This window comes from Euleptes europaea, chromosome 2, assembly GCF_029931775.1.
Source record: "Euleptes europaea isolate rEulEur1 chromosome 2, rEulEur1.hap1, whole genome shotgun sequence".
NCBI classification, from domain to species: Eukaryota; Metazoa; Chordata; class Lepidosauria; order Squamata; family Sphaerodactylidae; genus Euleptes; species Euleptes europaea.
Window position 1 is genome coordinate 49,598,775 of NC_079313.1, and position 24,123 is coordinate 49,622,897.

The window sequence follows — 24,123 nt, forward strand, 5'->3', positions numbered from 1 at the left end:
GTATTTAAAATCAAATGTGGAAGACGTTTAGGGTTGCCAGGTCCCTCTTCGCCACCGGTGGGAGGTTTTTAGGGTGGAGCCTGAGGAGGGCGGGGTTTGGGGAGGGGAGGGACTTCAATGCCTTAGAGTCCAATTGCCAAAGCAGCCATTTTCTCCAGTTGAACTGATCTCTATCGGCTGGTGATCAGTTATAATAGTGGGAGATCTCCAGTTAGAGCTTGGCAACCCTAAAGACATGCCTAGCTCTGAATTGTCATTAGCCTGGGGTTTAAACTAGCAAATCAAGGCTTAGCCCCTCCCTGCTTCGCTGCCATCAAAGCAACACCATGGTTGTAATAGCACTAGTCACTAGTTAGAGACCGCTGCTCTTTACCTGAGCATCCCTGGACTTTGGGGTCCTGGTAAGGCAGGGGTGGGGAACCTTTTTCCTGCCAAGGGCCATTTGCATATTTATAACGTCAATCGGGGGCCATACCGGACATTGATCTCCCCGCGGGGGGGCAGGGGGAGCGGGGGGGAGGTTAGGGTTGCCAAGTTCCTCTTCACCATGAGTGGGAGGTTTTTGGGTGGCGCCTGAGGAGGACGGGGTTTGGGGGGAGACTTCAGTGCCATAGAGTCCAATTGCCAAAGTGGCCATTTTATTCAGGGGAACTGATCTCTATTGGCTGGAGATCACTTGTAATAGCAGATCTCCAGCTAGTACCTGGAGATTGGCAACCCTAGTTCCTTACTGTTTTCTCTCTACATATCAAGACAAATGGAAAGGTGTTTGGAGGGTGGCTTGTGAGCAGTTCAAAGGTGGAATAGGACTGCACGCCCCTCCACCCGAGGGTGCTGGAGAAGCCACCGGAAAGAGGGGAGGGAGAGAGGGAGAGAAAGAAATGGAGCAAGGGAGAAAAAGAAAGAAAAGTAGGGAAAGAAAAGGACGGAGGGAGACAGAAAGAGGCTGGGAGAGGGCAGCTGTCAGCGGGGCAGGACGCCGAGCCTCTGCGGGAAGGGAAGGGTCTCCCGGTGCCCCGTGCTCTGTGGGCTGTTTTGCGTGCGCCCCCCCCCACTTCTCTGCTGTGGGGGGAGGAGGCGGGGGGCCGTGTGTGTGTGTTTGGAAAAAGCGGGAAGGCTTTTTCTGTCTCTGGCCATTCATGCACGGGAGGTTTTGCCTTAGATTTGCCGCTCTCCAGATGCACATTTCCCCCCTCCAAATTCTCAAAACTCATCAATAAGCCCCCATGCAGAGTTTTGAGAATTTGGAGGGGGGAAATATGCATCTGGAGAGCGGCAAATCGAAGGCAAAACCTCCCGTGCATGAATGGCCAGAGAAAGAAAAAGCCTTCCCGCTTTTTCCAAACACACACACACACGGCCCCCCGCCTCCTCCCCCCACAGCAGAGAAGTGGGGGGGCGCGTGCGCAAAATAGCCCGCAGCACACGAGGCACCGGGAGACCCTTCCCTTCCTGCAGAGGCTCGGCGTCCTGCCCCGCTGACAGCTGCCCCCTCCCAGCCGGGCCCACCGCCAGCGACGGAGGGAGGGAGGGAGGGGAGGGAACTGCCCGAGCCTCCACCTGCCCGACTAGCTGCCTCGCTGCTTACCAGCCACCAGCCCGACCGCCGCACCCTTTGCCTGTGGGCCAGACCAGGCCGGGCCCCACCGCCTCCCACGTGCCTGGAGCGAGCAGGAGGAGGAGGATCCCCCACCTGGCTGGGCCTTGCCGCCACCGCTCCACCCACCCCTTTCAGAAGAGGCCCGTCTGGTGCGGAGGGAAGGAGGGAGGGAGCCCAGTCCAGCGCCCCTCTCTGCCTGCCTGCCTGCCTGCCTGGCTTGCCCAGGCCTCTAAGTCCCCCGCCCAGGGGGGGATCTCCCACCAGCCGGCCTGACCCGAGGGGGGGCTCCTTCCTACCCACTTGCGAGGGGGGATATGGCGGTGCAGCACAGCTTCAGTCTTGTGAGAGGCGAGCGGGGTGGGGCAGAGCCTCCTTCGCGCCCACCCGCCAGCCACACCCCTCCGCTCGCACAGGCCCCGAGGGCCCCAGAGAAGCCGCCGGGGTCCAGCCATGCCGAGTGTGGGCGCTCGGCTTCTGTTCTGCACTCGCTCGGCCATCTGCGCTCGCTCCAGTGGCGGCAATGGCAGCGGCTTCTGCGGGAGAGTCCGTGGGCCGCTGCCAATGATGTCGCAGGCCGGATCCGGCCCGCGGGCCAGAGGTTCCCCACCCCTGTGGTAAAGTATACCCATTTGGTCTCCTCCTCCCCCCTTCCCCCTGCTTGAGACCTATCCCCCACACTAAGAATTTTAAAATATAGCTTCCTTCCAGAGTATATGTCCAGGCTCCCACAAAGTCTTGAGAGCTTGTATTTGTACTTATTTAAAAATACACAGGGTCAAAAAGTCTAATAAGGTTTTATTTCAAGCAGAATTTTTCATCAGTTGATGAAGCAGGCTGTAGTCCATGAACGCTTAAGCTAGAATAAAAACTTGTTAATTTTTAAGGTGCCACAACACTCCAGCTGCAAGAGAATAATACGGCTATCCCTCTGGAAATTTTTTAAATTAAAATTCAGTGGTACACCTACTTACTCTGCTAGCCTTCTGAGAACACAGTCAGAATGATTTAAAATGTATGGGTTATGGTGGGTACCCCTGTTCCTTGGATAAGTCTTAGGCAGGTATACCATACCTGTTGACTTTTTCTATAGCTGAAACCTCAGGAGAACGACTACCTTCTTGGGTCTGGCTATGTATTAGAAGCAGTTAATACAAGCCACAAATGTGTTTTCTAAAAAGATTTCTGATTTCAGACATATTTTTACACAGCAGCATGATCACACTATTGTAGGGATGCCAGCCTCCAGATGGGACCTGAGGATCCCCCGGAACTATAGCTCATCTCCAGGATCAGTTCCCCTGGAGAAAATGGATGTTTTTGTGAGGGGGGTGGACTCTATGGCATTGTACCCCACTTCTCCCCAGGCTCCATCCTCAAATTTCCAGGAGCTTCCCAACCTAGATCTGGCAACCCTACCCCCCTCCCACCTCAGCCAGGTCCCCCTCAGTGGCCAGGGGGACCTGGCAACCCTACTGTGATGGTTTCCTTTCAACCTCTTCAGCCTGTTCTTGGTCTTGCTATCACCCCTTCTTTCTTCCTATCATTTTTATTTAGGTTTATTTATACTGCTTCCTTCTCTTACCAACATCCTTTTTTGACAGTTATGGGGGTTTAACATTCTGTATTATGAAGCTTGTGAATATTGCTCTTTGATTTTTATTATGATAAATGTGCCAGGAATCATTGCTGGAGAAGGAAAAAACACGAGACAGATAAAGAGAGAGCGAGGGTGCATTTTTCTCCTCAAAGCTTTCACACTGTTAAATTCTGCTTACTCTACAACAAGCATGTGCAGGTGCTAAAGTTAATAATTCTTTAGATGGATGAGAGATTTGGAAGGTACAGAAAAGAATATGTAGATAAAACCATTGAACTCTCCTTCCCCATTTGAGAGCACCTACAAATGAAAGGGCATAGTGGAGATTTGTACAAGCCTCACATATTTATTTGCTTACCATAGGTGCATGCTTCACCCAGAGAAAACTGGGGTGAGGGTCTGGAGGCATTAAAAAGTTCCCGTTCTGCAGAATGACATGGTAAGTACACACTATGGGATGGGAGAGATAGAGATGGCCTTTCCCACCGGTGCATGTTTTACTAGAAATACATTTAAAGTGTATTACAAATGGGAGACCTGTAAAGGCCTGTGGAGCACACTTCATTTCCCCCTGTATCCCCCTCCCCCACACTGGTCCTTGATGCATGGTTACTTTGACTCACATTCGCCCCTGGACTGGCTTGGTTGTTCCTTGGAGTTATGCATGAGTTTTCCATCCCTCAGAGTTGACCTCGCGCCCAGCCTGAGCAATGTCTGGGGCTTCCCAATCCTGTTTTAACGTGATTCTTCAATCTTCCCTGAGATCAGCCTGGGCCATATTGTTGCTATTACCATGCATAAGGCAAAGCGCGGATCTGTCTGCCCACATCCCCGTTCTCTAACTCCTCCTCCAACTCCTCCTTGAGCCAACCTTTCAGCCATCCCCTCTGCAACACCCTGGGAATCCATACCGGAGAAGGAGCTGGCCATGTAGATCGGGCGCTCCACCTTCCCACTTTTGGGTGATGAGTTACTCAGGGAAGGGTAGGCAAGCAAGGGCCCATTCTTAGCCTCGGCTGCCTCTCTCTTCAATTTTATTTATATTTTTAATGAAATATCAATATATCATCATACCAGGAGGAAAAAAATGGGAGAGAGCAGCCAGAGAAGGAGGCGGCCAGAAGAAGGAAAAAATGGCACTTGGGTTGTAAAATGTCTTGTAAAACAGCAGCTGGGTTTCTCCTGCTCACCCTATCCCCTTTAAAGAGCTCCAGTTTGTAAAATGGCTTGTGAAAAGGCACTTGGGTTTCTCCTGCTCACCCCACACCCTTTAAAGACTTTGGATTGTAAAATGGCCACTTGCCGGGGTGAGAGGGGACCAGGGTGGTGGTGGTGACATTTTTATCACAGTAAGCACTACAGCCAATTACAAAGCAGCATTTTCAAGGAGAGGGGACTCAGACGCTTCCAGATTTTTTCTGGTGATTCTGCACTGCTCATGATACTCTAAGACTTTATTCAGGACAAACAGCACCATGCATAGCATTTTTAGAATTCAGGCCAGAAAAGTGTGGGTCAAGAGAACAATGAACCCAAGGTAAAACTCTCATGTATAAAAGACCACTGTTTCTTCTTTCCTTCCTCCTGGCAGCTCCCATACCCTCACCTTTCCTTGCTCCTTTCTGTCCTTCCCATCCACCAACAAGCTACCTTTTATCTGTTCCCCATATTTTTTATTTATTTATTTATTTATTTATACCTTGCCTTCCTCCACAATGGGGACTCAAGGCAGCTTACATCATTCTCCTCTCCTCCATTTTATCCTCACAACAACCCTGTGAGGGAGGCTGGACTGAATGTGTGTGATGTAGGGCTGTCAATTCGGTTTGTCCCGAACCGAAAAACAGCCAAATTTCCTCCAATTCAGCGGTTTTTAGTTCGGATGGAACTGAACTCAAAAAAACCGGGAAAACGGGGAGCCGAATTCAGCGAGTTTGGGGTGTTCGGTGAATAAATTCGGCAAATTCGGGGTTCGGCGCAGCAGCATAACCGTCAGTTAGTAAGCAGCATTCTCCTGCGGCCAATCGGTGGCCAAGCTGGGTCTTCTTCCTCACCCTTAATGTGCATCTCTAACAATGGGGGTTTGCAATTAGCAGAACTTGCCGCCCACGCCCAAAGCTCCCAGCCCCAACAAACAGCTGAGCTGCGGGGAGCAAGGGCGTGGCAGGTGCGAAGAAGATGGAACAGAAGACATCCACAGTAAGACCCATTTTGGGGCTTTTCTCTATAATTGTTCTCCTGTGTGTGTGTGGGGAGGGGAAGCAGAGTCTGTGTGTGGGGGGGGAGGGAGGGAGCAGTTTCTGTGGGTGGGGGGAAGCCAAAGGGGGCTTTCGCCTGTTCTGCGGGGGGGGGGGGCTGATGGAACAGAAGAAATCCACAGTAAGACCCATTTTGGGGCTTTTCTCTATAATTTTTTTCCTGTGTGTGTGGGGGGGAAGCAGAGTCTGTGTATGTGTGGGGAGGGAGCAGTTTCTGTGGGGGGGGAAGCCAAAGGGGGCTTTTGCCTGTTCTGCGGGGGGGTTTCCCCTGAGTCTCTCTCTCTCCCTGGTTTGAGGGGGGGCTTCAGTTGTGTGTCCTCAGGTTTTCCCTCATTCATAAGATCGGTTAGGTCTATTTTGATGCTTTCTCAAAACTGGTTTTCAAATTGTGACTTAAAGAATGCATTTGCCTGGTCCTGAGTCCGATGCAAAAGGGGAAATTCCACCCCCTCCTGCTCCTTATGCATAGCTAGCCGCCTCTGTCCCTTTCCATGGTTTGCAAACTCCCAGGTGTCAGGTGTTGCTTTGCATGGTTGCAAACGTGTTGCTTTGCATGGTTTGCATGGTTGCAAACATGTTGCTTTGCATGGTTTGTATGGTTGCAAATGTGTCGCTTAGCATGGTTTGCATGGTTTGCATGGCTGCAAATGTGTTGCTTTGCATGGTTTGCAAACTTCTTCACACCTGCCCCGCCCTTGCTTCCCGCAGCTCAGCTGTTTGTCGGGGCTGGGAGCTTTGGGCTTGGGTGGCAAGTTCTGCTAATTGCAAACCCCCATTATCAGAGATGCACATTAAGGAGGGGGGAAACCTTTCGGGGCCCATATCTCAGCCCCCCCGACCCAATCTTTACAAAACTTGGGGGTTCTTGCAAGAAGGGTCCCCTCAAGCTACGCTGAAAGTTTGGGACCTCAACCCCCAAAAATGCCCCCCCCCGGAGCCACGGAAAGGCACGATTGTGTTTTTAATGGCTTTATTCGGCCGAAATTTCCCCCGAACTCCGGATCTCATGCTGAATTGCACGGACTCGAAGCGGGGGAGTTCGGACTCCGGCATTTCTTGAATAAAAACGGGTTGAATTTTGCCGAATCCAAATTTTACCGATTTTTTTTTCAACAGCCCTAGTGTGATGGGCCCAAGGTCACCCAGTGAGCTTCCATGAGAGAGTAGGGATTTGAACCTGGATCTTCCAGACCCTAGTCTGAAACTCTAACCACTTTAACACACCGGCTTTTGTGGGGTGGCTGCCGTTGAACAGAAGCAAGCAAGTGGGCCTGGGTGAGTTATGCAAGTCAGCAGGTAGCAAGTTGTCTGGTGGTTGCTGCCAGGCCTGGCCCCAATGAGTTCTCCCTCAAAGGCCAAAACAGTACAAAAAAAGGAGTGGAAGTAAAATGGCACCAAGAAGAGTCTCAGCAAAGGGAACAAAAGACCACTGAAGAGGATTGAAACAGTGCAAAAATATTTGCAATCTGTCTCAAAAATTGTCAGAATGCACACAAAATGAAGTTTTGGTTCATTCCATGTATTTACTGAGATTTATAAAAATATTCATGGGGTGGGGAAAGTGGACAAGAAGAGGGTTTTTTCCTCCCTCTCCCATAATACCCTCTCTCTCTCCCATAATACTAGTACCCAGGGGCATGCAAAGATGTGGATGAGTGATAGATTTGGGAAAGACTAAAAGAAGTACTTCATTACTTAACAAAGAACCTGTGGAATTCAGTGTTGTAGGCATATAATAATGACCTCTAACTTTGATGGTTTTAAAAGAAGGTTAGATAAATACATGGAGGTCAGGTCCATCAATGCTACCTCAATGCTCTCATTGAAACTCCTGTGGATTCCAGTGAATTACATTATCAGACCACCCAATCAGGTGGTTTGGTATCTTCAGCACTTGCATCAATTATCCTGATTATTTCTGACAGATTTTTATGGGATTGTTGTCTCCCATCCAGATCTAAAACTTTATTTTCCTTTAGGAAATGGTTGAATTTCCAAGTGGCTCTCCAATCTGACTGATGTCACATGGATGAGTAGGGCTGTCAAAAAAAAAAAATTCGGTACAGTTCGGATTCGGCCGAATTTGACCCTTGTGGGGTCGGTACGTGCCGAAGTCCGAACTCCCCCGCTTCGGATCCCCGGTAATTCGGGGGGATCCGGAGTTCGGGGGGAAATTCGGCCGAAGCGCGCCTTCAGGGATTCCCTGAAGGCGCGCGGGGGCCCTTTAAACTCATCTGAGCCTCCCAGCTGGGAGGCGCAGATCAGTTTAAAGGGCAGCCGCGCCTCTCCAGCGGGCTCCGCTGGAGAGGCGCGGCTGTCATTGAAACTCATCTGCGCCTCCCGCCCGGGAGGCGCAGATGAGTTTCAATGACAGCCCGCCCCCCTTCAGCGGGCTACCCTGAAGGGGGGGGCTGTCATTGAAACTCATCTGCGCCTCCCGCCCGGGAGGCGCAGATGAGTTTCAATGACAGCCCGCCCCCCTTCAGCGGGCTACCCTGAAGGGGGGGGGCTGTCATTGAAACTCATCTGCGCCTCCCGCCCGGGAGGCGCAGATGAGTTTCAATGACAGCCCGCCCCCCTTCAGCGGGCTACCCTGAAGGAGGGGGGGGGCTGTCATTGAAACTCATCTGCGCCTCCCGCCCGGGAGGCGCAGATGAGTTTCAATGACAGCCCGCCCCCCTTCAGCGGGCTACCCTGAAGGGGGGGGCTGTCATTGAAACTCATCTGCGCCTCCCGCCCGGGAGGCGCAGATGAGTTTCAATGACAGCCCGCCTCCCTTCTGCGGGCTACCCTGAAGGGGGGGGCTGTCATTGAAACTCATCTGCGCCTCCCGCCCGGGAGGCGCAGATGAGTTTCAATGACAGCCCGCCCCCCTTCAGCGGGCTACCCTGAAGGGGGGGGCTGTCATTGAAACTCATCTGCGCCTCCCGCCCGGGAGGCGCAGATGAGTTTCAATGACAGCCCGCCTCCCTTCTGCGGGCTACCCTGAAGGGGGGGGCTGTCATTGAAACTCATCTGCGCCTCCCGCCCGGGAGGCGCAGATGAGTTTCAATGACAGCCCGCCCCCCTTCAGCGGGCTACCCTGAAGGGGGGGGCTGTCATTGAAACTCATCTGCGCCTCCCGCCCGGGAGGCGCAGATGAGTTTCAATGACAGCCCGCCCCCCTTCAGCGGGCTACCCTGAAGGGGGGGCTGTCATTGAAACTCATCTGCGCCTCCCGCCCGGGAGGCGCAGATGAGTTTCAATGACAGCCCGCCCCCCTTCAGCGGGCTACCCTGAAGGGGGGGGGCTGTCATTGAAACTCATCTGCGCCTCCCGCCCGGGAGGCGCAGATGAGTTTCAATGACAGCCCGCCCCCCTTCAGCGGGCTACCCTGAAGGGGGGGGCTGTCATTGAAACTCATCTGCGCCTCCCGCCCGGGAGGCGCAGATGAGTTTCAATGACAGCCCGCCTCCCTTCTGCGGGCTACCCTGAAGGGGGGGGCTGTCATTGAAACTCATCTGCGCCTCCCGCCCGGGAGGCGCAGATGAGTTTCAATGACAGCCCGCCCCCCTTCAGCGGGCTACCCTGAAGGGGGGGGGCTGTCATTGAAACTCATCTGCGCCTCCCGCCCGGGAGGCGCAGATGAGTTTCAATGACAGCCCGCCTCCCTTCAGGGGACCCCGCTGAAGGGAGGCGGGCTGCCCTTTAAACTGATCTGAGCCTCCCAGCTGGGAGGCGCAGATCAGTTTAAAGGGCAGCCCGCGCCTTTCAGCGGGCTGCCCTGAAGGGGGGGCCGAATTGGCCGAATTTATTCGCGAACTCCCGAACTCGCTGAATTCGGCCCCCCCGGTTGCCCGCCAGATTTGAGTTCGGATCCGTCCGAACTGAAAATCACCGAATCAGGGGAAATTCGGTTGATTTTCAGTTCGGACCGAACGGAATTGACAGCCCTATGGATGAGTGGAGGTCATATGAAACCAAATGGTTCCCAGATAGCTATACAATTATGTGCATGTTCATTAATGCATCATGTCCATAATTACAAGCCAGCAGAGAAGTCTCAAAAACAAAAAGCTTTCTCCATGACCCACCAAGGAAACTCCATAAATACCGAATCAGTTCCAAAGTGATCCAAAGGACCTATCACTAGTCCAAACAAGAGGTTACAAGAACAGCAGTGGTCACATCTTGGCCAGAGAAGGACTAAGAAGTAATAGAGGCAACATAAGCAATATCAAGAAGTATTGTAGTTAGTACAGCTGCTTGGGTAAGGAACTCTACAGGTTCATTTCTTATTGAAGGTAAATGCCTGATAGCGACTTTACATGAATACAAGAGAATGGGAGGAGGGATGAAATCCTCTGGTTCCAGTCTTCACTATCCATCTTTACAAGAGTTGTTTTGTGACAAAAAGGTATTTTGGGAAATACAGAAAGGGTTTTTTCCTGAAAAGATTAATTGTATTGTACCATGTTAAAAGTGTTGAGATAGAGATATTATTTAGACATAAAAGTGCTAGAAATGAGAGATTGATCTGATAGGAGCTGTCAAAACACATCAATATCTGATTGGTGAACTGTCCATATTTTAGTTATGGTGATTCTTGGTTCAATGCATACATCTCTAGGTGAAAAAGACAGCACATACAGATTCAGGAGATCCCCAAATTATCAGTGGCTTGAATCTAGAGAACTGTGAGCCAAGCTGAGATCACTGAACAGATCTTTGCCACTTTCTCCTCCTTACTGCAGCCCCCTGCACATCTCAAAAATTGACTCCTGATTACTGGGGTGACTTGGGATGCAATGTGGGGGCTGCAGTAGGGCTGTGCAAAAAAAATCAGTAAATTTCGGGTTCAGGTTTATTGGGGCTGATTTTGGGGGGGGGGGGGACCTGAAGCCAAATTCCCATACCAGTAAATATGGAAATGCAGCTTTTTACCAGGTTTCCTAAAATAATTCGGCCCATTAAAGCCTATGGAAACTTTTTATGGCTTTTTGTGGCTCCTGGGGGGCATTTTTGCAGGTAGAGCCCCCAAATTTGCAGCGTGGCTGCAAGGGACTCTCCTTGCAAGAACCCCCAAGTTTGGTAAAGATTGGGTCAGGGGTTCCAATGTTATGAGGTCTGGAAGGGGTCGCCCCCATCCTCCTCCATAGAGAAGAAATAGTGAAGTGGTCACGGTCAGATTCTCTATTGCAAACTTTGCCATGCTTCTATATGGAGGAGCCCAGCAAACTTTCCCACCAGAAAGTTTGCCAGGCTCCTCCATAGAGAAGCGTAGCAAAGTTCGCAATAGAGAATCTGACCGCAGCCACTTCACTATTTCTTCTCTATGGAGGAGGATGGGGGCGACCCCTTCCAGACCCCATAAAACCAGACCCCCTGCCCCAATCTTCACCTAACTTGGGGGTTCAGGCAAGGAGAGCCCCTTCAAGCTGCCCTAAAAATTTGGGAACTCTACCTTCAAAAATGCCACCACAGAAGCTTTGCAAATAATCTCCCTTAGCCTCAATGGTGGGAATTGTCAATTAGTTACTTCCTCTCCACCTGGTGTCTATGTGGGAACTAGGCTAATTGAAAATTCCCACCACTAAAGTCTATGGGGATTTTTTTTGCAAAGCTCCTGTGGGGGCATTTATGGAGGTCCTAAATGTGGAGGACCCAAATTTTCAGGGTAGCTTGAAGGGGCTCTCCTTGCAAGAACCCCCAAGTTTGGTGAAGATTGGGTCAGGGGTCCAATTTTATGGGGTCTAGAAGAGGTCACCCCCCCTCCATACAGAAGCATTGCAATGTCTCACTTTCATTGGCCAAGTACAGAAAAGTTTGAAAATAATTCCAGCTTCTGTGATTGGCCAAAGAACACTGTTCTTCCTGACCTGGCCAATGAGAATTCATCGCCCTCCTCCCTCTTCCACATTAAATTGTCCTCCCTAGCAAAAAAAATCAAGGTAGGCTGCAGCAGGAAGCAAGAATATAGCTCTCCTTGCAACAAAAGCCAAGGGGAAAGCCAATTCCCGAAAAGCCGATTCTCTATTCAGCCTTACCGGGAATCACCTATTTGGCTCGGCTTATTCCCCTGCCTATTGCTACAGGTAAACCCGAAGCCTGAAATTAGCCGAAATGGCAATTTTTCGGCTTGGGTTTACCAATATGCACAGCTCTGGGCTGCAGTAAGAATCAGTAGAACTGGCATGCCACTCTTGCACAAGCAGAAATGTCCTTTCACTTGGTTGCGGATGGGGAAATGTTAGTGCCACCCCAATGAAATTATCTAAGTTATCCTCTTTCAGTCTCAGTAAGAAAGGTGAACTAGAAATAAAGCAAATAAATACATAAATAAATAACATTCACATAAAAGGCAACAATATGTAGCATAGGATCAGTGATCATCAATGGATGCCTCCAGCAAAGACTGAGCCAAACATTTCATTCACGTCACTGTTGAAAGAATTCATTACAGATGACCTCTACATGTTTGGTGCCATAAACAAACCAAAAATCCACATTCTTGGGGACCCTGATTGGGTGGAAAGATGGCATAAAAATGTTTTAAATAAAATAAAATAAAAAACTATATATTCAAGAAACATGCCTTGTTGTGACTTTACAACCCATAACCCATATAAGATATAGTGAAGTATCATCACCACCACTGGGATTCAACCCAAACTGAACGCTGCCTTGATGAACAAAGAGCTAAGTGCAAGGCAAATTTGTCACATTCTTTACTGTGCTGCACACTTTCCAAGTTTCATAAGAAGATCCATATAATTAGATTAGCTTAGGGGGGGGGAGTTGAATGACAAGGTCAGTCTGTTGCCCTTTTAGTAAATTAGAGAAGATTGCCATAAATTGCATAATATAATGAAACACCAATTTGCATATTAGCTGCTATATTAAAAGGGATCAGTTTTAGCTCGCAAAGCAGAACAAATAAAAACATGCATTTTAATAACTCAAATTACTCTCAGGAAGTGACCCTCAGCAGAAAGCCTGATTATCACTACTTAATTAGAAGGCTTGGAAATCTAAATCCTCCTTTAAATCTTATTCTGTGTACAGTGAAAGATGAAGCCGTGAGTTTTGTCTTAGATTCAATATTTACTCTTTACTAATATGTTTGCAGGGGAGACTTTCCAAGCATTAGAAAGATATGCAGGGGGAGAAATTAATATTCAAAGGAAGAGAGCACAAAACCTGTGTTGGCTTGCAGGTGCAAAGCAATTAACAAGCTGGCATTTACAGTGCTTTTAATTAATTAATTAAAAATGCAAAGCTGACTTTCATTTCCTTAAATGTTTGAACATTTTATCCATCAATAATGAACCACTCCTTCAATGTGATTCTACAACAGCTGGAAAATGAGAAAGTTTTCGTTGGCTCTGTCAATGGGCATAGGCATTTTACGTGTTCAAATGCCTGCTATAAAGTTCTAAGATTTGCATTATGTTCCTTTGTTCAGGAAAATAAAATAAATCAGGCAGCCATCCAGTCATCATGAAAATGATTACACTGACATCTCCTTTTTAAAAGAACAATTTTCCTTTTCAGAAAAGCATTGTCATTAAAATGCTGTGCTCCCCTTGATTTAAAACACACCAGGTTGTGTTGATTGACAAAAATTAAAATATGCCTTAATATTGGTGAATTAACATATGAGGCAAAAGATATTCACATTCCTGCGGTAAGGTAAAAGATATGACAGATCTCACTGCAGGACATTGGCTGGGGATGGAGATCAGATTTTGAACCATCTGTATTTAAAAGACAGCATCATTATTGCAGTTTAATTAAAACATAAACACTACATTGTTACTTCGCTAGGCATTCACTCAGCTGGAACTAACTGTATTTGCTTAATCTACAATTTTAGATGTATTAGCAAAAATAAATGTTGGCGAATATAAGAGCCTGATTACATATCTTGGGTAAATTGGTGATAATGAGTCAAGAGACTTTGTGTTCATTCACATATATTAGAAGAAGAATCATTATGAAATTAAAGCTAAGATTAATCCTGCTAATGACACCATGGAGCATCTGGGAATAAGATAACCCAGATGTCAAATTCGCTGTGATAGTGTGCTGCTATTTGATAGAGTAACCCCTTGAAGTGTTCTTCTAAGGCTGCTAGCTGGTACCCCACAGTCCCAGCACTTGAAATGCAAATGAGTGACAAGATAGACTAATAATGAGAGCAGATTCTAGCAGTAAGGAAAATGAATAAATTAAAAAAAAAATCTCAACCACCGATAAGAACAAGCAGCAGGCACCCTGATGTCCTCAATTAGGGTGGATGACATCTGCAGTGTATTTCTCTCTAATAAAGCCCTCACTCTGTATTCCAAAGCACACGATTGTAACACTGTTAACATTTTAATGTCTTGGGCGTGCATGGTAACATTAATTACAAGATGATTTGGACGACTTCTGAATCTCTTTTATGTCTTCCACTGAGTAAAAAATCTGAGTCGCAGCTTTGATATCATAAATAAAATGTAGAGACCTGCCAAGCATTAAAGCTTTCCTGAAGTAACTCAGATCTGCCAAGTTACATTAAACCTTGATAGCTAAGTAAAGAGCATTCTCTATGAATTTAAAGGGGGGTGAAAATGTCTATACATTTTAATGTGAGATTTCATAGCTCAGTAACAGTCCCCCCCCCCCCCATCGCCTGTTATGATATTTTTCTGTTGTTCTTTAATCAGTCTAAGTTAAGGTCAAGTTACTTTTTGGGGTGGATGCTTTATTTAGAGTTTGCTATATCTTTCCGTAGCTCTTAACTTAATTTTTTAATACATTTTTATTTCAGGTTGTTTTGTTCACAATGAAGGGTGGCCCATTGTCCAAGAGAAAAAAGAGGCTGCTGTAGAATTTACCAGAAGCTTCTTATGGATCCAACACTGTTTGTCATCTAACCGCCTGTTCACAACCAGAAATTAGTATACCATGCCCAGGTGTAGAGTAGACTGCCTGACATCACCAAGTTTCTCCAAGGCATAATAAAAAGACTGCAGTCTTTAAGCAGAGGCTGTACAAGCACTTGTCAGGGGTAGAATCACAGAATCATAGAGTTGGAAGGTACCACCAAGGTCATCTAGTCCAACCCCTTGCACAATGCAGGAAATTCACAACTACCTCCCACACACACACACCCAGTGACCCCTACTCCATGCCCAGAAGATGGCCAAGATGCCCTCCCTCTCATCATCTGCCTAAGATAATTGCTGACAGATGGCCATTTAGCTGCTGCTTAAAAACCTCCAGGGAAGGAGAGCTTACCGCCTCCCAAGGAAGCCTGTTCCACTAAGGAACCGCTCTAACTGTTAGAAAATTCTTCCTAATGTCTAGATGGAACTCTTTTGATTTAATTTCAACCCATTAGTTCTGGTCCGACCTTCTGGGGCAACAGAAAATAGCTCGGCACCATCCTCTGTATGACAGCCCTTCAAGTACTTGAAGATGGTTATCATATCCCCTCTCAGTCTTCTCCTCTTCAGGCTAAACATACCCAGCTCCTTCAGCCTTCCCTCATAGGACTTCCAGACCCCTCACCATCTTTGTTGCCCTTCTCTGAACATGTTCCAGCTTGTCTACATCTTTCTTAAATTGTGATGCCCAGAACTGAACACAAGGTCTAATCAGGTCTAATTAGAGCAAAGTAAAGCGATACCATCACTTCTAGGCTGATCCTACTCTAGGCTGATCTTGCATTAAGCAGGGGGTTGGACTAGATGGCCTGTGTGGCCCCTTCCAACTCTTTGATTCTATGATATATCTCACCATGTTTGATGGGTGAGCTTACTGGATAATTATGTGGTACTATTGATATTTGTAATTTGTAACATACCACAAAGAAATGTTTTTTGACATATAAATTCTGGATCTTTTGTGGTCATTGTATTTGAGATTTTTTTCAATAAATAAAAAAGCTCAATAGTCTAATGCTTGTTCTTTCTGATAACAAACGTGATGATCGAAATACTGTCCAAAGGAAATTAAAAGGAGACAAGCCTCAAAATAGGGATTTCTATATATCTGAGAAATTTACAATGTATCCAGAAAAATGTCATTTTGTAAATTAAACAAAGAGACGACAGAAATGATGTACTGAAGACTGAGTTAAGACTCAGTTAAAGAGGGAGATGGAGAAATTAGACTGCTTGGAGTTCAGAGAACTTATGGATTCCTGAAGGGAAGCTTCAGGTATATACCAATGCAATCCTATAGCATTATATAGCAGTTATTTTAAGCTCAATTGACTCAATGGACTTAGAAGGTAAAACTGTTTAGGATTGCATTGTAAGTGCATGATTTCTCAATCATTTCCCCCCCCCCCAACACACACACAATTCCTCACACCCCTCACTCCCATTTTTGTGCTCTACTGGAGTCTGTTGTTCTGCTTCCTTTTCTGAAGTCTGTCCCAGATAATGTTGTAAATTACAACATTCCAACATCTGTGGCCACATCCCCCCAAGCAGAATGATGCTCCTATGATATGTTGCCTCAATGTTCATAGCAAGCTCTGAATTATCAACTAGGGTTGTGCATATCGATAAACCTGAACCAAAAAATAAACCCAAAATTAGCTGTTTTGGTAAATTTTGGGATTCAGGTTTATTGGATACCAAAACATAGGGATAAAGCCATATATGTGATTCCTGAAAAAGCCTAATTGATATTCGGCTATTCACCTTTGCTCAGAGGCATGGCTCTTTGCTTTCTCCCCTTTTTCTTTCTTTTCTTTGATTGTTTTTGTTAGGACCCCATAGTTGGGGCCCTTTTGAGATGGGGATCGTGTAATCGAAGCCAACTTGGTCTGACCAACTTTCCAGGTATATCACCCAACAGAAGACTAGTCTGCATAGCAGAACAGTCATTTAAAATACGGGGCTCACCCAGTCCCATCCGGAGGGATATACCCTCCAACTAAAAAGAGCCGGCTTCAACAGCTGCTCATACTACCAGGCTTCCGAAGGAAATTTCTTCATCCACGTGGATGAGCAGTCTCCTTCAGACAGCCCCTGTGGGGATAGCTCCGATCTCACCACCACCACCCTGAAAACCTGCTTTCCACCAAAGCTCAGGAATGGGCTGTAAGTAGACTGAGTTGATTTGGAAACCTGTGTTACAGAATCTTGTTCATTATATTTTGTAAGCTTTGTTTAGTAAGCTTTGTTTTGGTTTTGGTTATATTGTTATTGTTTTCTTAGTACTCCTCTCTGTAAATAAATAATTTTTTTAAAAAAACTAAAGAATGAAATGCAAGGTGTTTGTGATGTGTTAAACATTTGTCTGTGGCATTTGGTCTGTGACGGCATATTCATACATGCAATCAGTCATTAAATGTATCTGTATATACGGACATAGAAAGCTGACTTACATAGTTTCAAACCATTTGTCCACCTAGCACAGTACTATCTACTTCACACACTTCTATCTGAATTTCATTCTGCTGAAGTGCTCTGCGCAAATAAACTGGCTCCTACCATTTTGTTTCATTGGCAATTGTGTGTTCTTCTGGCACATGGGTCCTGCTGCTGTTGCAAGATGTTCTTGTCAGCAGAAGGTCCTTTCACCAGAGGAACACAGAAGCACTGATGGAACAAAATGGTAGGACCCAACCCACTGTGAAGAAGGATAAGGACTGGACAATGCCCAGTAGGATTTTGGATCTTTTCACACAGCAGCAGACTCCTGTACAAGCTACTTTTCCTCCTTGCATACAAAAGCTACTTGCCATGTGGTGTAGTGAACTGTGGTTTGAAAAAAACAGGGCCCAAATTTTCCTTGGACCCGCAGAACTACTTGTGTAATTCTTTTTATACCAGTCCACATTTGCAAAGGTTTCCTTGACAAGATCAAAACACTTCAAAGTAACAACCAAGAGCAGTGGGATTCAGTGAGCAGACCCCAAATGTTCTCTCTGAAAAGTCATGCATGGGATTTTCACAGTATAATCTTTGATTCCTATGTATTATCTATGGTCTAGATGCATATTCTAAAAAATAGAATAATGCTTATAAAAGAACAGTAGTAATTTATAGAACTACAACCTTAAAAATGTAGGGAAGCATCACTTTTCGAAAGGTTTGTGAGGTTCTATTGACACAAATCTCCAAAAAGTTCACTTCTACTGTAGATGAAGAGGTAAATTTTCAACGTTACAGTTCTTATTAACTACGAAAGAGATGAGAACAAACACAGTTTCTGCCTGAGGAGTGACCACTCCTAATTTATACATTTTCATCTGAGAAACATGTCTATGGAATTAGTCAAATCCCAGGTTCTGTGTTTTGTCATGGTCTGCTGTATTGTGCTGTTAACATTTGAAATGTAGTTTATTAAATAAAAGATATAGGGTTAACATGAGATAAACTTAATGTGCATATATAACCCAAAAAGCGGATTGCATTTCAGTTTGGCACTAGCAAAAGTCTTTGCTCTGCAACCAAACACATTCTCAGAATTACTATACAGAGAATATGTATTTTCTGTAAAAAATAAGTCACAGCTACAAGGGTCTTTTCTTCCCTTGATGCTTGGACATTAGCGCCATTAATATTAATGGAAGTCAGGCGGGCACATCGAGGAGGCAGCCCCCTAATTAGTGTAATGGCAGAGGCAATATTCCTAGCTGAGAGACCATTTTGTATAGCCTAATTGCACAAAATTGGCAACAGTTCCCATAGTCATAGTTCAAATGGATATACAGGCACACAAATTCTCTGGTGGTAGAGAAATGTGTCCAGACTACAGTGTTTGGGTGACAAAAGCTTTCTGCACGTGTGTGTTATCTCTTTGACCCTTGCTACTTAGCCTTTGGGGATTTCACTATGGCTACGGCCATGAACACAATCATGTTGAGCGGCAGAGGCTTTAGTTCTTTTTCTGTAAAATGTTGCTTCTTGACTAGGAGGAGATAATCTTTTCAGCCATTTATTTCAAAGGATAGTCTTCACAGTTGATCCATTATTATCAGCATTTTGATAGAGGGTGCCATGGAAAAACCTAAGTCAAACAATTGTTAAAGTATATTAGGATTACAATTGCAGAATTCCACATCAAACTCTAGTGGTTCTGAAATGTCAGCAAAATATTGTAACAGGAATCACTTCCAGCCTAATCATTTTTTAAAAAAAAAATTAAAGGTCAAATTTATTTGGGCTGCAATTCTAAGATCAACACATTTAAATGCTTATTGTGATATTGTCAGGGTCCTTGTTTGTTTTTGATCAGTAACACAATCTATACTCCCTGAAAACAATGAACTAAATCATTCTTTTTCAGGGAGAATTATTCTGCGTTGAAATGATTTTGACTGCAGTTTGCCCCGTCACTTATTCTTGATCAATATAACATCTGGAATCCTAATTAGAGCACAGGGTTGCAAACTTTGGCCCTGATCCACCTGCTGTAATCTCAGGCATCTAGCCACAGACATTAACTGGCAGTCCTAGATACAATGTGGAACTCCATTCGTTTCAACAGTTGCATCCAGCTCAGATAACCATTGTGGGGGGGGGGGGGATATATACAAAAAACAATAAACCAACATTACAAAAATCCAGTTTTTTCACAAAGGGAAACCAAATGATGTTCAAGGAGCACATGGAACAAGATGTGTGCTTTTTTAGATCTTAGCAAGGGTTGTCTCTACAGAGCTGTTTTGCTTCACTTCCTTACACCGGTACTACTGTCAGGAGCATCTATATAGTCTCATCATCCTGCTTCTGTTTTGTAAGGATTATGAGATACTGTATGTGGAGTATATGAATTTGTAATATTGCTTTCTGACCAATGTGAATGGGTTTGCCCAAAAGGGGTCTAAGACAAAATAATGTTCCTTTATGACTATGGATATTTCCTTAGTTGAAGATGAAGGTAAGGAAATGGTACCCCGACAGGTTTAGTAAAGTACCCATAGCTGTGACTTGGCTGGACCTGCTTAGTGTGCGGGCTTGCCTCCCTCTCTCTCCTCCCCTCTCCCTTCGTCCCTCCCTCTCTCTCCCTTCTCTCTCTCTCTCTGGGAATCTGATGAGCTGGTAGATCTGCTGCCTTATATGGCAGCTCTTTGCTTCCAATAGTGCTTTATTTGTATATTTGTAAAAAAAAAAATCAAATGTTACAAAAAATGCCATAGGAGTCCAGTGTTCTCTTCTCCAAAGGCAACCAACTCATAGATCTGACCAGGTACTGCATAACAGTATCTGGAGTATTTAAAGTAGGAGGCAGCGTGATATAGTGGTTAAAAGCGGTGGACTCTAATCTGGTGAACTGGGTTGGTTTCCCCACTCCTCCACATGAAGCCTGCTGGGTGACCTTGGGCTAGTCACAGTTCTCTCCAAATTCTCTCAGCCCCACCTACCTCACAAGGTGTCTGTTGTGGGGAGGGGACGGGAAGGTGATTGTAAGCTGCTTTAACTCCTTAGAGGTAGAGAAAAAGCAGGGTATAAAAACCAACTCTTCTTTTTCTCTTCTGAATTTGAATATTACAGTTTCAGTGAATGTCAAGTATTACTATGGCCTTCTCATTCTTCCTTCTGCCCTGGTAAGAAGCACTAAATGGTAGCGAAGGAACAGCCATAACCATGTGCTTCTCTGCTCTGGCGTGTAATCATTCCTCTTAGAACACCAGCCTTAATTCTCTAGAGCCAAGAGGTTTTTCTGTGAAACCGCCACAGCTGTTTTCAAGACTGAAGAGTTCATTTCTGAAGGAGCTCAGGTAGAGACAGCTTTCCCGTAACATTCACGAAGAAACATATCTGTCCTAATGTTTGCAGATAAATGTTTGGCCCGTAATTGTCAAACAGTCCAAACACAATAGTTCAGTGGCAGGTCTGCACACAGGACCATCTGTTAAGGTGGCACAGTGCCCATTCACAAAGTTACAGTGCCAGTTTCCAGCAGAGTATGGAGACCAACCAAGGATGGGTTGAGAAGGGAAGCTTTCAGAATGCCTGAAATGATGCTTTATTTGCAAGAAGCTTCCTCCCGGTGTCAAGCAGTGCCAAATTAAGAACACATGCTTCATTACAAGAGATCACATCTGTTGACAAACATTGGCACATTAACCCATCTGCCCACAAGTCTCATTAATCTGACTCAAAACTGAATATTTGGAAATGAGCAAATAGAAACATCAGAGTCTAGACGTATAATCGTACACTCGTTAAAAATATTCAAAATGTTTTCCAACCAGACCGCTAAGCAAACTCCAAATTCAAACTTGGGAAACTTGTGCATTTAAAACACACAGCATTACATTAATTTTCAAGATTCAATATGCCAATAGATGCTCCTTTGGGGGCCCAGAGGTGGCACAGGCTATGTGGTCAGTCACTTGGGAGATACTCTGCAATGCAGAAAGGGTGTTCTTTTGATAATAGGGTTTGTTCTGTAAATTAACAGGCCTGGATATTTACAGAGAGGCTGTAGTTGGTTGTTGTTTATTTTTCTTACACAATTTCTCCACCAATTTTAGGAGCCAGTTTCCTTCATGCAAAAACAACACTTCATTTTTTGAGCCTCAATTACTCAATATTAGGTGACTGGCTGCCGGTTACAGCTGTACTGATTCCATTTCCGAGCACTGGTCCAGTTCACAAATGCATGTTCATCTCTTGCTAATTACCAGATCAGGTCATGTGTGAATAAGCCAGAGTCGACCAAACACCACAGATAGGATTTTCCTATCATCCAACTTTACCATCAAAGGCAGTACATCTGGCCCAGTTCACAAACAGAACTGACACTCATCAAACACTGAGAAATCATGGTGAGGTAACAAGTGTGAAGTGTTGCCCTGTATCCTACCATTTTGCTTAGCAAAATTTGAAACCTTCCTCCAGCCTAAGGGATCCTCTTCTAATTTAGATGGCTCTTCCTTTGAACTGAGGCCTATTTCTGTTATACGTGTTGCCTATTTATTTAGGGGTTCTGCCTGGCAAAAGGCCTCCAAGGCAGCTCATGAGGAGAAGAAAAAAATGGGAAGCTACAAAGATACTGGATTAGATTTCTGGGGATGAAAGAGTTGCCATCAGTAGATGTGCTACTTCCCTACCTCCCCATTCCTGCTGCAGCCCAAAATGCCTCCTAATGCTGTTCCTGGGGACAGGAAAGCCCAAGGAATAGCTTGGAGTTCTGCTTCAGCAAAAATCCCACCCTTGTGTGCATGGAAATTTTAGGGGGGGATCCAACTCAACTGTCTGAATCCAACTACTCCCTTCCACTAAAGAAGGCATATTTTTCCAGATGAAGGAGCCCTTCCTCCTAGAGAGGAAGACCCCTCACTTAGTGGTAGGGAATCATTGTGTCCTTTACTGTGTTATCATTGCTGCTCCACCTCCTCCACTTTACATGTTCTCTGATGGGCAAAGGGTTAATTCCCATCCCCTGCACCAGTTGGACAGTGTGCAGCTCCTAATTGTTCCCAGGAAGAACCACTGAGAGATAATTATTTGAAATGTCCTCTCTGCTGCCCACTTGACATTTTTGACGTACAGCATATATAGCATGTAACTGCTTGCATTCAAAGTCCCTCTTCAGGGCACTTCTCCTTGCACAACAGCAAGAAGCCATATGTGATGATATCTGCTTTCTACTGCAGACCCCTCTCATGCATACCCCACGTTTATCTGAAAGGTCCTCCAATGCCCAAGAACTTCTTTTTAGCAGAAGACTGGTGACTGCAACAGGAAGGATATATGGAAGGGCCCTCCATTTTCCAGCCTCAAGGGCAGAATAAGCTCTAGCAGTTTTGTATGTGGTTGATAATTTATTGTACAACCTGTATTTTAACTTTTAATTTGTTTTATTTACTTGTATAATTTTAACTAAATCACTATTTTATAAACTCAGTATTGCAATTAAATACTATATATTACTGATTCCCCTGAAGAAGGCTCTTGGTGAAACGTGTAGGAGATTTTGGAAATTTTAACTGTGTCATAAAATATATTTCTACCTTAGTTTGCGCCATTGGCCTTCGCCTTGTTTTTTATCTCCTATGACTGGTGCAGCCCTTTTGTTTCTCCTTATAACAAGTGCACTTTTTATTGGGGGGGGGATTTAAACCCCCGATGTATTTTTGAAAGATTTCAGATTTTTTTGCAAACCTGGGGAATCTCCAAAGTTTGGAGGAAAATCTGTTTAGTGTTAGCGTGGCCCCTATCTGTGGGTTTAGATATCCACAGATGGGGGCCAAACGTTGCTATCAGATATCAAGGTGAGCAATGTTGTCCAAGCATTTGTGCTAGCAGCTATTGGCCTTCTGCTCATGGAACTACCCCAGGTTTGGACTATAGAAGGAGATTAATTTTCTTGTGAAGTAAGCACAGTCTGGGGGCACAATCAAATAGAAACCAGACTGATTGAAACTTGACAGAAGCCTTGTTCAAAGTTACAGTGAATGCACATTATTATCTGTGTAGAGCATACACTTTTTCTTTATACGTGCCTTGAGTAATTCTCATATTACATTCAACACATGTACAGCTGCCCATGTAATTTAAGGTCCATATTTGTGCAGGAACTGGTCATCAGTTTCATGTGCAAAATGAACAAGCGTTGGCTCTTACAAACAGGAGTATGCATGTACTTACTTGCAGGTTATATGTGTGTTCACTGAAACATGTTAACAGGGCTAAAGTTCCAACATGGCATAGTGATTAGAATGTCCATTGTGCAATCTGGACTCAAGTCCCCCACCTGCTCATGAATCTTACTGGGTGACCCTGGACTACTTAGCTCACAGGGCTGTTGTAGGGTTGCCAACCTCCAGGTGGACCTTGGAGATCTCCCAGAATTTCAACTGATCTCCAGACTACGGAGATCAGTTCCCCTGGAGAAAACGGCTGCTTTGGGTGGTGGACTCTATGGCACTATACCCCATTGAGGTCCCTGCCTCTGCAAAGTCCACCCCCAAATCTTCAAGAATTTCCCAACCTGGATTTGGCAGCCCTAGGCTGTTGTGAGGATAAAGTGGAAGACAGGAGGTTCATGTATACTGCCTGGAGCTCCTTGGAGGAAGGGCAGAAGGCAAATGTGGTAGATAGTTACAGACTTGTCTATGTGCTCTTAAACTCTATGACTAATGTAAGATTGAAGGGATTTGAGAATTACACTTGAGTTAACAGACTGGGAAGGGATGGGGAGAAGCAGGCCTGGAATTTAATGTTACCTGACTTGGTTTTTGTTTTCTTCTCTTTCCCCAGAAAGAATCATTGTATTGTATTGGAAATATCCTAATAATTATGGGTTGGATCCCAACTGGGCTTTTCCCTGCCTGCCGTTCCCTTCCCCACCCGCCGCCCCGGTAGATTCTTGTAACCCCTGAAAAAGCATCTCTGACAAAGGGCAACACCATTTAAGAGACTACAGAGAAATTGGGGAAGATTGTACTTCCTCCCTCTTCTTTAAGCAGAACATCCATAGGATATAACCCCATGATTGCAATCCAGCAAGGATATATTTGTAAAAACAAAAAAACAAAACATGCTATCAGCTGTTTGATGGAGAGGAAGCAAGGGAGGTGGATTCTTGACAGCCTGTTGTGTAATGGCTTGATTGTCGGAGGATGGCTTGAAAGACCTAGGTTTACATTCCCACTGAGCCATGCAACTCTTTGGGTGACCATGGGCTAGTCACTTTCTTTCAACCTAACTTCCATCTCAGGGCTGTTA